The sequence below is a fragment of the Adiantum capillus-veneris genome, chromosome 1 (assembly GCF_014529385.1).
Source record: "Adiantum capillus-veneris isolate H3 chromosome 1, ASM1452938v2, whole genome shotgun sequence".
Taxonomy (NCBI): domain Eukaryota; kingdom Viridiplantae; phylum Streptophyta; class Polypodiopsida; order Polypodiales; family Pteridaceae; genus Adiantum; species Adiantum capillus-veneris.
In genome coordinates this window covers 137,230,971-137,244,507 of record NC_140931.1, presented here as the reverse complement: position 1 = coordinate 137,244,507, position 13,537 = coordinate 137,230,971, and the positions used below count along the sequence as shown (strand labels likewise).

Below are 13,537 nucleotides of genomic sequence, written 5' to 3'. Positions count from 1 at the left end.
TCCTTGTTTACAATAAGAAGCTCTAAACTCCATAGCTATCATCTCTTTTTCTCTCTACTTTTGTTTTCGAGAAATTACACTCTTGGTGGTTGCTTTTTTGTGTACATAGGTATGTGTGGCCTTGCAGAAAGTGTATGGTTTATGCTTCTTTCATCGTGTTCAACATGTTGATATATGCATGTGTGTGTTTATGATCATGTAGATGTATAAAAACCATTCCTTGCTTTCACATCACGCAGACGGTAAGGACACTATTTTGGTCGTATCTTCTAAACCATTATGAATCAAGCCAAACCCTTTGAATCAAACATTAATCACATCAGTTAAATCATTTTCTCTTTATGTGTCATGTGAAAATTTTGCTTGCGTGAAGAGTTATGGTCAAAATACAACTTGATGTCCACTACACTTGGTCAATATTTTGGACCCCAAGCTCCTTGGAGAGCCACTATATACTTGTTGGATGGAGAAACCGACTCAAAGAAAGCAAGATCTTGATTAAACATGCTAATAGATGTATTTATATCATCATTATCACTTCATGAATGCGAATTATTAATCATTCTTTGTATTGGATTGCCTATATGTCTAGGCGTGCTACCAAGGAGAGGTACCATACATAGAGGCAATTACAAAATGAGTTCAACATAAGAGCGATCTTTTTTCTTCTCCATCCCACCACCACTAATTCCCATTACTGTCCTTTACTGCACCCATCAGCACCACCACCCTAGCCAATCACCGGTGGTTGGTGATGCTAGCTTATTGTCATCATGTGCCACCCCTACTCCTACCACCATCGTCCGTTGCTGCTCCTTCCTCCACTAGAGTATCCAAGGACTTCCTCTCTCCATCTTTCACTATCTTTTTATCTTGTTGATCTCTCTCTCTCTCTCTCTCTCTCTCTCTCTCTCTCTCTCTCTCTCTCTCTCTCTCTCTCTCTCTCTCTCTCTCTCTCTCTCGCAATCCTTTTTTGACTTAGAAGACATCAGTTCACTCTTTTGATTATTATTTCTTCATCCAAACTCCGATTTAAGTGATCTATAGCCTCAATCAAAGAGCACAACACCCTCTACGCATTGATGTGAAGATTAAAAAAATTGGAGTTATGGAAGGCATTTTTGTAGCAGCATTTTTGAAGTGAATAGGTTCAAGAAAGTTGACTCTCATATGTTATTTTTAGATGCAATGTCTTTGGGCACTCGCACGGGTTCTTCTTCTTCAACAAGGTCAACCATTGTAGAAAATGATCCAAAATCTTCTAAGTGTGGAGATAGCAACACAATCACTCAACCAACGACATCAGAAACCATGATCATAGCATACTTGGTATTGTTGCAAGAGATCGTAAACAAACAAGCTGAAGACTTACGGGCACTTGCAATGGAGAATGGCACGCTAAGGATTCTTGTGGTTGAGATTGAGAATCTCAAGAGGACATTTGAGATGCAAACAACACGTTTGATGCAACTTGAAGAGGAAGTCAAGGAATGTAAACGCTCTCTTATGGACTTGAATGCCTTGAAGGAGCGCATGACAAATAGGAATGCGCGACCTATGAGACCAAGTTACAATTGAATATATGATTTTGGAATTGCAATGGATACCCATGGAATGAGGGGGTTGGCATTGATGAACTAATAAGCAAAGCCGATGTTGTACTTCTTGTTGAAACTTGGGAGCATGATACACAAAAGATTAACAGCTTGGAGGATTACAATGTACATTCATTGATATGGTCAAAGAATCTTAAGCAACGAAGAGGGCAATGAGGGGTAGTATGCATGGTTAAGAAAGGATTGGAAGATTTTGTATCAATTCTAAAAGATGACAAGTACAAACATTATGTATGGTTAAAAATTATGACACCAAAAAGAGCACCCATTTTTGTAGCCGGTTGTCACATGCCTCATTGTGATTCTCCCTTTTATGCTTGCATGTATAAAGATCATGCATTTTTTGATTTAGAAGAGGACATTGCTTATTTCAAAAGTAAAGGTGATGTTATTGTCATTGGGGATATGAATGCTTGCACAAAAACATTGCAATATGATACTCAACAATTTGACATGCCATACATTTCAAGGGGGTTGCAGGAAGTTCACTTAAATGATTGTACTTCAATGGATGAGAAAGAGCCGGATCACTATGGAGAGTTACTTTTACACATGTAATAGCACGGGTATGTTCATTGCCAATGGTGTATCTTTGTGGAGTGAAACCAATGGATTTACATGTAGAAAACGTAATGGGGATAGTGTGATTGACTATTTGCTACTCTCCGAAGCCATCATGTATCGCATAAAGAATTTTATGTTTGGTTAATTGACCCCAGAATCAGACCATTGGACCTTATGTATTGACCTTGCATGTGGAGAAGTAACTAAGCATGATAATCTCGGTCAAAGGGAAGAGAATTTATCACTATGTATGGATCTCAAACGGGCACCAATGTACATTGAAATGGTTGAGCAAAAATTATGGATGACAAAGCTTCAATATGACGCACCATCAAAAACTAAATGGGAAGCTTTCAAGAATTTTTTTTTTTCTTGTGTCGAAGAATGCTTTGGCATAAAGCATGTCCATGGTATCAACAAAGATAGATCACACAAAAGGTGGTTTGATAAAGAATGTGAAGATGCTCAAAATTCCTTAATAAACTATGGACAAAGACAACTATCAAAGTCATTTGCATACATACAAGGCATTGATTCAAAAGAAGAGAAGAAGATGGAAAGTAAAGCAACAATTTTTTTCAAGTCTAAGAAAAGACACGTGCATATGAAAGATTTTGGAGAAACTTGAGGGGCAAGCGGGTTGAGAATTTTGGTAACTTTAGTCTTGTGGATATGTGCACACATTGTAGGCAAAAATATATCATTTTATGGTTCACTGCCATGTATGTCCTCTTTTTTTACTATTGAGGATGAATGGAGTGGGCTTGAAAAGTTGGCCACCCGCAAAGCGAGAGATCTTCAAGGTATCAAGCTGGAGATGATTAAATGGATGGGAGATGTTACACATGAGTGGATGCGTCATATGTTCAACTTTGCACTTCAACATGGTATGCATTATGATTGGAGTACTAATTGGGTCAAGCCTTTGCATAAAGGAGGGGATGTAAAGAATGTAAACAACTAGCGGACTATAATGATTGGGTCTCTTATGGCAAAGTTGTTTGGGTGCATAATGGAGATAAAATTGAGTGGAAAGGGAGGGAGAGGAGAGGAGAGAGTGTAAAGGGGGAGAAAGAGAGAGGGGGGGACATGGAAGGGGAGAGGGAGAGAGAAGACAAGGGAGAAAGAGGGAGGAGAGAGTAAGGGCAAAGAGCAGAGAGGGACCGTGAGAGAGAAAGGAGAGAAAAGGGAAGAGAAGAGAGAGGGGGAGGGGGGGGGGGGGGGGGGGGGGGGGGGAGGGGGGGGGGGGGGGGGGGGGGGGAGAGCATGGAAGGGGAGAGGGAGAGAGAAGAGAAAGGAGAAAGAGGGAGGAGAGAGGGACCATGACAAATAAAGGAGAGAAAAGGGATAAGAGAAAAGAGAGAGGGACTATCAAAACATGAGAGAGAGAGAGAGAGAAAGGGTCGAACAAAAAAGAGGGGGGTATGGGACACTAGCAATACTACTAGTGTCCATATCCCCCTCTCTTTTTTTTTTGGTAAGGGGGTGCAGGAGGCACCCTCTTAACACCAAAAAATAAAATAAAATAGAGAGATAAAGAGGGAGGAGAGAGTAAGGGGTGCCTCATGCCCCCCTTCCCTCTCATGATCACACACCTCTCTCTCCCCTATGTGCCCCTCCCCACCCCCTCTTCCCTCTCTTCGTCTCTATCCCCCCCCCCCCCCCCCCCCCCCCTCTTCCCTTTCTCCTCTACCCTCGCCACCCCCCCTATCGTCCCCCGCCACCCTCTCTCTCTGTCTCTCTACCACCTTGCTCCTTCTGTCTTTCATCTCTCTCTCTCTCTCTCTCTCTCTCTCTCTCTCTCTCTCTCTCTCTCTCTCTCCACCCAGCCCCTCCCGTCTCCTCTCTCTCCCTCTCCCCCGCCACCTCTCTCTCTCAGAGGGCACACACACACACACACACAGAGAGAGAGAGAGAGAGAGAGAGAGAGAGAGAGAGAGAGAGAGAAGAGGAGAGAGAGAGGAGAGAGAGGAGGAGGAGGAGGGAGAGGGGGGCACGAAGAGGGAGAGGGAAAGAGAGAGAGATGGAGGGAGACTAAGAGGGAAAGATGGTGGGGTAGAGAGAGAGAGAGAGAGAGAGAGAGAGAGAGGAGAGAGAGAGAGAGAGAGAGAGGAGGGGGGGGGGGGGGGTTATAGAGTGAGAGAGAAAGAGAGAGGTTGGAAGGGGAAGAATGGAGGAGGATATGGGGAAAGGGAGGGCGGTTGGAGGAGGAGATGGAGAAAGGGAGGGTGGCTAGAGAAGGAGGTGGAGGAGAAGCAACAATGGAAGAGGAGGAAGTATATGGGTGGCAAGAGGAGGAAGGGGAGGTAGGCAGAATGGCCCAAAAAATAAAGCTCGCTCCAATGAGCTCGTTCAAAGACCCGATTCCATATAGAGTCATGGTTAGATGTGCATTTCATATATATTTTATGGTTTGTTTTCAGTGAGTTGATTTCATGTGTTTGATGTCCATAAACTTATGTATGGATTTATGGTTAGCCAAACCAAACTGTATGGGGTGAAGTCTATGTTATAAAGTTGAGCTTGATGCATTGGTATGAGGTCAAACCATCCTCTTTTGTATGTCATATGTGCATCTAAAAATTAAAAAAAGTTGTTTTACACTTACATGTGAAACTATGGCATAAGGTCGATCAAAGTTGTGGGACTTTTTTGCATCATGATTGGGTTGCAGTGACGATTTTGTATGATGCATGGAACTTCAAAGATAGATGTGGATGTCTCATTGTGCGTGTGTGTACTACTTTCCACCCTTCTAGGTCCAAACTAACTCTATATACAAGGGGACAATCATGGTACATCAATTACATATGATTAAATGCTTTCAAAATGGTGATTTGACATTATATTTAGTAGCTAGTTGGACTTCTTTGCATGCATAAAAATATGTTCTTTAAGGGCCATGTGTATTGGCTCAATTTGATTGTGTTGGGTATAGCAAAACTCCACATGTGGGAGTCGATTTAGTGAGGAATATGGTTTATGATCAAGAGTTGAAGACCCCTTATGGTTTTGATTATAATTTACTGTTGTGAAAGTTGGTGGCTCTTGGATTTTTTTTTTTGCTTATGGTTGTGCTGCCAAATTTTTTGCCACCATGCTATGTACTAAAGTGATTGTTAGTAGGTCACCGCGATGGATGTCTATAGCATAGCTATCTGACACTAACATAATAATGTCAATCCTCGGGGAAGTGACTCAGATTGAACAAAGAGACTCTTTGAGGTTGTTAGCCCTCAAGAAGTGAATCTAACAAGCAAATACATCAACTCAACGAGCTAATCACCATTCTCATATAAAAAAATCTTCCTTTTTTCTTTCTCATCGCTCTAAATCATCACGCCATTCAATGACTAAACGGATTCGAATAGCCACAAAACTTTAAGGGAAGTTATATCAGGTCTACAAAGTCTGGTTGCAATTTGACAAGGTACGAAAATTGCAATCCATCATGTACCAAGTCACAAATACTACAACAAAACCAAACAGGTCATTCTAAGGTTTGACAACACTCTCCTATGGTCAAAATGTCAAAAAACAATGGTTTATGCACTACAAATTGAAGATTAGGCTCGCAGACGTAAAGTTAGAACTTGAAATGCTTACACTTGATTGAAAGAGCAAGAGAAGAGGAATACAATGTACTTTTTGGAATCAAAATCGGATTACCCAATCATGAGATAATTTGATTACAAATCTAAGTTGCTTGGTTGCTTGAGCATACATACATAGAGCTTCCTTTTCTCCAAAAGATCCTCCCTTTCATACTAATGTTATTATCTTTTATACCTAGGGCTTTTTAAATGGCCACTGGCGAGCTTAGGGCGTTTACATAAATCATGAAACAATTACAGCTCACAGAATATATCTACTTCTTTGGAATCCAGATTTACACACAGTATAGCTACACTAGATCAAAAAAATAATAGAGTACAAATATGATGTCCTGGCTAGGTGGACGTCCGTATGCTGAAATAACCAAACACTCCTCCCTTCCTAGCTCGTGTCATCCCTTGACATGATCGTGTGTAATATGGCCGGGAGGTTGGTCTTCATGTTTGTCTTCAAGGTTGGTTTGTAGCTTTCAGATTGCTTTGTAGTTGATGACACTCCCCCCTTCCTTGAGCGATTGATATCTACTGTGTTCTGCATCCTCCTTTTCATTACCACTTTTGGCAGTGAATATGGTTGTTGGTGTTGCATGCCTTTCTGAGAACTAAGCCTTTTTGGGTCATTGAGTTTATGATGGATCTTGCCTTCAAGTTCCACTGCAATGTGAGTCCTCTGTAATATTTCACCAACTTGAAGCACTATATGAGCTCCTTTTGATTGTTGTTGATAGCTCTCTCGTTGAATTTGTCATTGTTTGCTAGTTGTTTTTGTATGCCATTCTTTGACTTGCCATTGTTTAATGGAGATTTACACTCAGTATACCTATAGTTGTGGCTCTGATTCTTTAAGAATTTATATTATTACGAGTACCTAATGTATAAGGAATACATACAAGAGGATACTAATGATTGTTTCTAGATTAGGGTCTAAAGCGTGAATGACCAAAGGGGAAAAACAAGATGGAAAAAAAGTGCCTTTGATATACGCTCTTATTGGAGTTGAGCAGTTGGACTAAAAGTATCTATTCATGTGAGGATTTGTCAAATAAAAGCATGCAATGTGAAAAATGGAGTTGATGGGTGCTTCAAGGAACAAATCTAGTACATGTGACATCAAAGGTTGTCGCAATAGCTTCCACTTTTCTAAGAAGGGTTTTTTATGTAGAAGCTTCTCCACTCATATCTCATTGTGCTCAATACGTGAGGGTCTTTTGGACTTCTTCCTTCACTTCACTAGACTTAAAATACAAATACTTGGACTCTTATGCTCATTTATATCAGCATGAGTGACACAACATAAATATGCTCAACTCTTCCAGCTTGAACATTACCTAAAATAGATAAGACTCTTAGACCATGATAATATTACTTGAAGCTTTGGGACTAATGCCTAGTTCATTTAGTGGCTTAGCTTCCTGACTTTGACTCTTATGCCATGTATTTTTAATGGCAACTTGGATGTAATTGTTCAAGGCTAGATGTAACAAAATATGGCAAATAACATTGAATGTAGCGGAATTGAAGTCACAATAGTGAGAATTTCCTTGAGAGAATTCTTAAAGAGCATAAGGAGAGTACTTGATCAAAGGTAGCAAAATGAACATTATTCCTTGTTAGCTTGGCATGAAAAATACTTGCAAGAGAGAGAGAGAGAGAGAGAATAAAAAAATTTGGCAGTAGTTGAGGACCCAATTTACTTGGATCCGGTCCCCCCTCCAAAAGGCTTTTGTATTATAGATTTTCCCATGAAGAGAGACTTGGTATAAGACATAATTTGTGTTCCTTGCGACCTTGTTGATGCCATGAAGATGGTAAGATTCATGCACCAATATTATGCCCATAACTAACTTGTAAAAGCATTAACTTGTCCCCAGCCTCAATCCCAAGACCTCAAACACCTTCAAAGGTGGAGAGAGCTAGCAGGGAGTGAGGGAAGGGAAGAAGAAGAAGAAGAAGAAGAAGTAGCATACGAGAAAGAACTACTTTCCTCACCATAGATTACTCTTGGAGTTTAACTTAGCATAGTAATATGGATGGTAGAGAAGATGAGCATGCCATTGAAGCTTGCCTCTTGGTTGGATTTGCATTCCATAGCCAAGAGGTGTCTGTGTAGGCTCTCTACTTCTCAAGCTTGGAGGAGATGGAGTTCTTGCTCAACACAATGAGAGAATGTATGAGTGTGTGTGTGTATAATGTGCAAAAAGGAGGTCTCTTAGTTGTTGCCTAGGTCGATCCCTCTCTCTCTTTACTCGAGCTTTTGATCCCTATTGGCCCTTGCCAAGGCTAGCCAATCACATTTCAAGCAATAGGGGTAGCATTTGGACAACTGCCCTTCTTTCCTCCTTTGAGAGAGAGAGCTTAATTAATTAATTACATGCATCTAAATTCTCATTGGACCTCCCTAAAGGCCATCCAATATGCTTTAGGCACAACATGAGGGCAGTAGGTGTAGGTGCTTGACATATGTCCTTATTGCCTCTTGAGTCTTGGGCTTTCCTTGAATGTGTGTGTGTGTGTGTGTGTGTTCTCCCTCTCATGCCCCTACCTTTAGGGCTTGCCCCCTCCTTTGTAGGGATTATCTTTGACTGACACATCACAAGCACCTTGGTCATCAAGCACAACAAGCATCTTAGTCATGAAGCACGACAAGCACCTCAAGCACATGCCTAGCTTGCCTAAGGTCTAAAGTACCTAAAGATCCTAGTTCTAAGGACTTCTAGCACCAACCTTTGGAGGTCTTTTTAATGAAGCTAACCCTAAGGTCTTTTAAGCTCCATTACCTGCTCACTGTTCTTTGGTAGACCATCTCTCTTTTGGACCCTTAATGAGATGTAGCCTTCTCTTCTCATATGTTCAATATGAGATCACATCTAAACATGTGATTTTGAGTCCTATTTCTCCACATAAGATGAATTTGATCAATGTACGAGACAATCAATCTTTTGCCTTATCCTTGCTGTTCTCTTGATCTCGAGTTTATTGAACGTCTGAGGTGGAACTTGGAAACACTAGTTCTTTATTTGCTTTTGGTTGTAGTCGTCTTATTTGAAACAACTATTGTTGATTCTTTAGGTATGTCAATGATGACATATTCTTGTGGTTACTTTTCTTCTTTGTTTGTGCTTTTGCAGCATGATTCATGACATAGTTATTTTTCTCACCTTTTTTTCTTTCATAATCACAATTTTCATTAACTTCCTTCACCACCTTTATCATAAAATAGGGGGCTATGTCATTGCCTTCCTCATCACAAAACTTTGTGGGCATTATTTTATTTACACACACATCTAGAATAGCCAAGATTTGGTCCCATCCAAACGGCTCAAATAAGGTCTTGAGAAATAATTCTAGGATGTAATCTTTGTCTTTTACTAGTCTCTCTAAGATGCAATCTTCTCTCGCCAAACTCTCACACTCAAAATCTCCACACATCCAAAGATGTACTTTAGTCTGTAGCCATGCTTGTATCTCCACAAGAGTTCGCTTAACATCTTTGTAGAAATGATCTTTTCAAATTCAAAGCTTCACTATTTTGCTTTGAGAGGTGGGCTAGATAGTGTACAAACCATTAATGCTCGTGCAGTCTCTATCAAATTATTTCACATCTCTAGCATGTGCTTCTCTACCTCAGGAGGAGGGTAACTCACCCATCGTTGCTCTAGAGCTTGGTTGGTCCTCAATCTAGCCTCAAATGCTTGCAACATAGTGTCTAATGGCTCTAGGAATTTGTTTACTCACATTGATCCTCTTGATGACACCTTAGATGCTTTTCTTTCTCCGTTTGTTCCCTATTTTTTAGATGCTCTTTTACTTGATGCAATTCCATTTCCAAGGTAGTTTTTGCTTTTAGCCTTTTTGCTTTCATTTTTCCTCTTGTGGATTTCCATGACTTTCGTTGAGTCCTCATCGATTAGCTCTTGAATATTGTTTGAACATGCAATTTATTTTCCTCCTTAATAGGTTTGTCTTTAGCATCTTCTTATGCTTGAGCTCTCAACCATGGAATAATGATTTCTCATGGGTGGTGGCACATACGATGGTTTTGCACATTCTAATCTCTACCATGAAGGATAGGTGTCTCTAGCATAAGGCCTACTCTTTGGTATCATTTTGTAGTTATCCCTAGGCTTGTGGTAATACAAAGAAGTCATCACCAATGCTTGGCTCTCATGTGGTTCAATTAATAGTGTGGTTGACTACTACTCTACTATTGTTCAAAAGAGGTGTTTGTTGCCCTAGCATACGTTGCGGTCTTGGCTGAGTGTTACACCATGGGGTGGGATGATCCCCTCCACAAGTGTCACATCTTCTCATTTGTTGTTGTCGTACATTTGGGTACTTTCTATAGCTTTGGTTTATTCTTCTTACCTCTTATTCGACCAATTGACCAAGTTAGGAAGGGTAGGAGTTTGAACACTCCGCTTCATTGTGGATTCACTCATAGTAGAAAAGGCACTACTAGTCGCAATTTTTGCATCTTCCGTCACCTCTCCGTAGGGCTTGCAATTTTAAACTAGATATAAATCTTCTTTAGAGACTTGCTCAAAGGTGGTACATATTTTTAAATGTAGATCTTTTTTTAAGTTTCATTTTTTAAGCCCTCTATAATGAGAACTGGCAACCCTTTGTCGTGCAATAACTCTTACACGGGACATTTCTCACTGAGTATCATTTAAATTGAAGGAATGCTTTCTTCACCTTTTAATTGGCCTTTTTCTCAAAAGCATTTATCTATGACACCGTGTTGTGCTTGACCCCCCTTTTAGAGAACACCTCTGCAAATTCTTACAAGAGTTATTCAACGTTTGAAAAAGCCGCTATGTTCAATGGTGGGAATAGGCATCATCTTGGAGACTCATATAGATTGTGGTAGAGATTAGGGGACTTCGGATGGCAACTAGTAGGACAAAATAGGAGTGTGTTGTGGTTGTGTCACATGTGCACGAGAGAGAGAGAGAGAGAGAGAGAGAGAGAGAGAGAGAGAGAGAGAGAGAGAGCTCTTGTCAACAATGATGGGAGTACAATTTGACCTCACTTTCCCCAAGAGATTGGATGCTCTACCTTTAATTTCTGAGATCATGACCACAACACTTGTTGGCGTGCTTTATCAGAGAGGTCAATTTTTTTACAAATGTATTTGATTTCAATAAGCATGTGTTGTTTGAGTTCCCATTTTGATGGGTTTTGCGTTTGGAATTGATTATTCAATTAGAAGCTCAACTTTGAAGATTAATTATGGATTTGAGGCCATGGTCTTGCTTTTTTGTGGTCTGTTTAAGATACATCTTGTCACCATCAAGTGAGTTATGTACATATGCGTGAATGTGTCAAGCATGCCCATGTGAAAATGTTGATCTCACATATTTCAATGGAAAATTGGTTGCTTGGATGCTTTCATTTAGTCACAACTAGCTTAGTTATGTCAATAATTAGTTGTATACTCTGGCAATTACACTCTAGTTATCGCACACATTGTCTCATTGTAGTCATTGTTTGCTCTTGCTTGTGTTCAAATTAAGGTACTAGTGCATTGCAAGGGATGGAGTAACCTTCACATGAACCGAAACTACTGCAAGTACATTGTGTGACCAACTTGCTACCAAATGGCAGTTTATCATTGCTATTGGACGATGGATTTGAGCTTGGGGTGGAGCAAATGAGGACACTAGATGCACTAGTCGGGTGGTCAAGTAGGTTCTAGGTCCACACAGGGAGATCATTCTCAAGCTCAACATCAATACCTTTGAAATTAGCATGCAAAATAGCAGATTGTGGGGGCATGTAGTGGACCAAGGGCAACCATCTGCCATTCTTGTGGAGATTACACTTGCAAAACCACTCCGACACCTTCAAAAAAGGACATTTATGATGTGTGCTTTGTAGATGGCTATATCTTCCCATTTCCATAGTCTCTTTTGTAAACAATCCCAATATGAGTAGCACCTCCTCCTTTTCCTTGCAGTATGCAAATGTAGTGGCCTCTACAGACAACTATTTGTGTAAAGACACCGGTTGCATTGCAGATCTCAACCCTAATTGCACCAAGGAGTTGCAAAAGTTTGCATCTTAGATTGCTTCTATCATCAACATAGACAATCAGCTATAGTTGGTTGTAAGGGTGCTTGTGAGCCCTTCTTATCTCCTAAATATTGTTGCACTGGTTCCCATGGAAATCCCAATATCTAGAAGGCAACACCCTGCTCTCAACTTTTCCAGCAAGCTTGCCCATGCGCATACAACTATACATACAAAGATGGCATTAGTACATTCACCTGCAAAGGAACAGGTTCTTCTATTATGTTTTGTCCTAGTTCTTTAAGGTATTGGCATCTCCATTAGTGTGTGTGTGTGTGTGTGTGTGTGTGTGTTGGGGGGGGGGGGGGGGGGGGGGGGGGGGGGGGGGGGGGGAGAGAGAGAGAGAGAGAGAGAGAGTCTTTTTTTGTAGATGGCCATGTATCCTCCTCCTCAACATCCCAAACCCAAACCTCTCATATAATTTTCCAAATTTGTAGAATTTTGAAACTATTCCCTTGTATTCTAGATTTTCTTCTCTTTTCCATGGTTCCAAAACCGGCTAATCTAGATTTTGAATTCATTTTAGGTTATGATAAGGCAAACCTTTCCCCAAAACTAACATTGTGTGTGTGTGTGTGTGTGTGTGTGTGTGTGTGTGTGTGTGTGAGAGAGAGAGAGAGAGAGAGAGAGAGAGAGAGAGAGGCTTGATCTGCTTCGGTTTCATGGTCTCTGCCAAAAAATGGTGTTGGAGATGATGCGGCCAACAATTTTGGACCAACGGTTTTGGAACGAGGATGATCATTAGCTCTATTGGAGAGAAAAACCCATCACTTTAGAACCATATATTGAGAGAACTTAAGTACTTTATTTTTTTTAAAAAAAACTTATCATATGGTTACTCCAAAGACACCACATAACTTTGTTTTATGAAAATAAAAATTGCTACAAGATCCTTCGGTACATAAAACAATAGGAGCTTTAGGCCGGAACTCCTATCAGATGAAAGCAGGGATCTTTACCTGCCAACCAACCACAAGGACAAAAAATTAGAATTAATTTGCACTATATGGGTGACAGGTATATCAAGCAATCCTTATTGCTTGTTTATCGCTGTCACACCCTGAAGCCCAACCCCACTCCTAGGTATATTTGACATTTTCTTTTGCTCGTCTATGTAGGTATGGTCGATTACGGTCTGTGAAATTTCGTATAGGTTTACAAGGTTTGGAAATGGGGTCTCTAATTGCTAAAGGCCTAGTTCGATTATCCCCTTTGTGTGCTGCCATGAGCTTGTCCCGAATCCTTTGTAGCTTGAATATATCATGAGTGACTCATCCTAGTCGTCTGCCGGTATCCCTGTTTGTCATCAATGAGCTTTATTTAGAGATTAAGCTATGCTTTGCTAAAGCTGCTTGTCTATCGTTATGGTATATAAGAAGGCGTTATAATCAATAAGTACTCCTGATTTTTTTTTAAAAATTCGACAGCATTCTGTTTGTAAAATCGTCTATTTAAAAAAAAAACCATATTCCAGACAAGACCGACATCTGTCTCTAGAAATGTTTGTATACACTAAATCCTTGATTCATACCTTACAGACATTACTTCTAGGATTTTCCGTACCTGTATGTTGTCTTAGGGGCAGCCTTTTTATGGTTTTTTAAATTAGTACATCTTTCGGTCATTTTTTGTGAAAATTTTGAAGAGAAATTTTTTTTTATTCACACTTTG

At 40.3% G+C, this 13,537-nt stretch overlaps 1 pseudogene; it reads left to right on the top strand.

Moving 5' to 3' along the window:
• Nucleotides 1–4,393: 4,393 nt before the first annotated feature.
• Nucleotides 4,394–13,132, top strand: LOC147465640 (pathogenesis-related thaumatin-like protein 3.5; annotated as a pseudogene).
• Nucleotides 13,133–13,537: the final 405 nt, after the last annotated feature.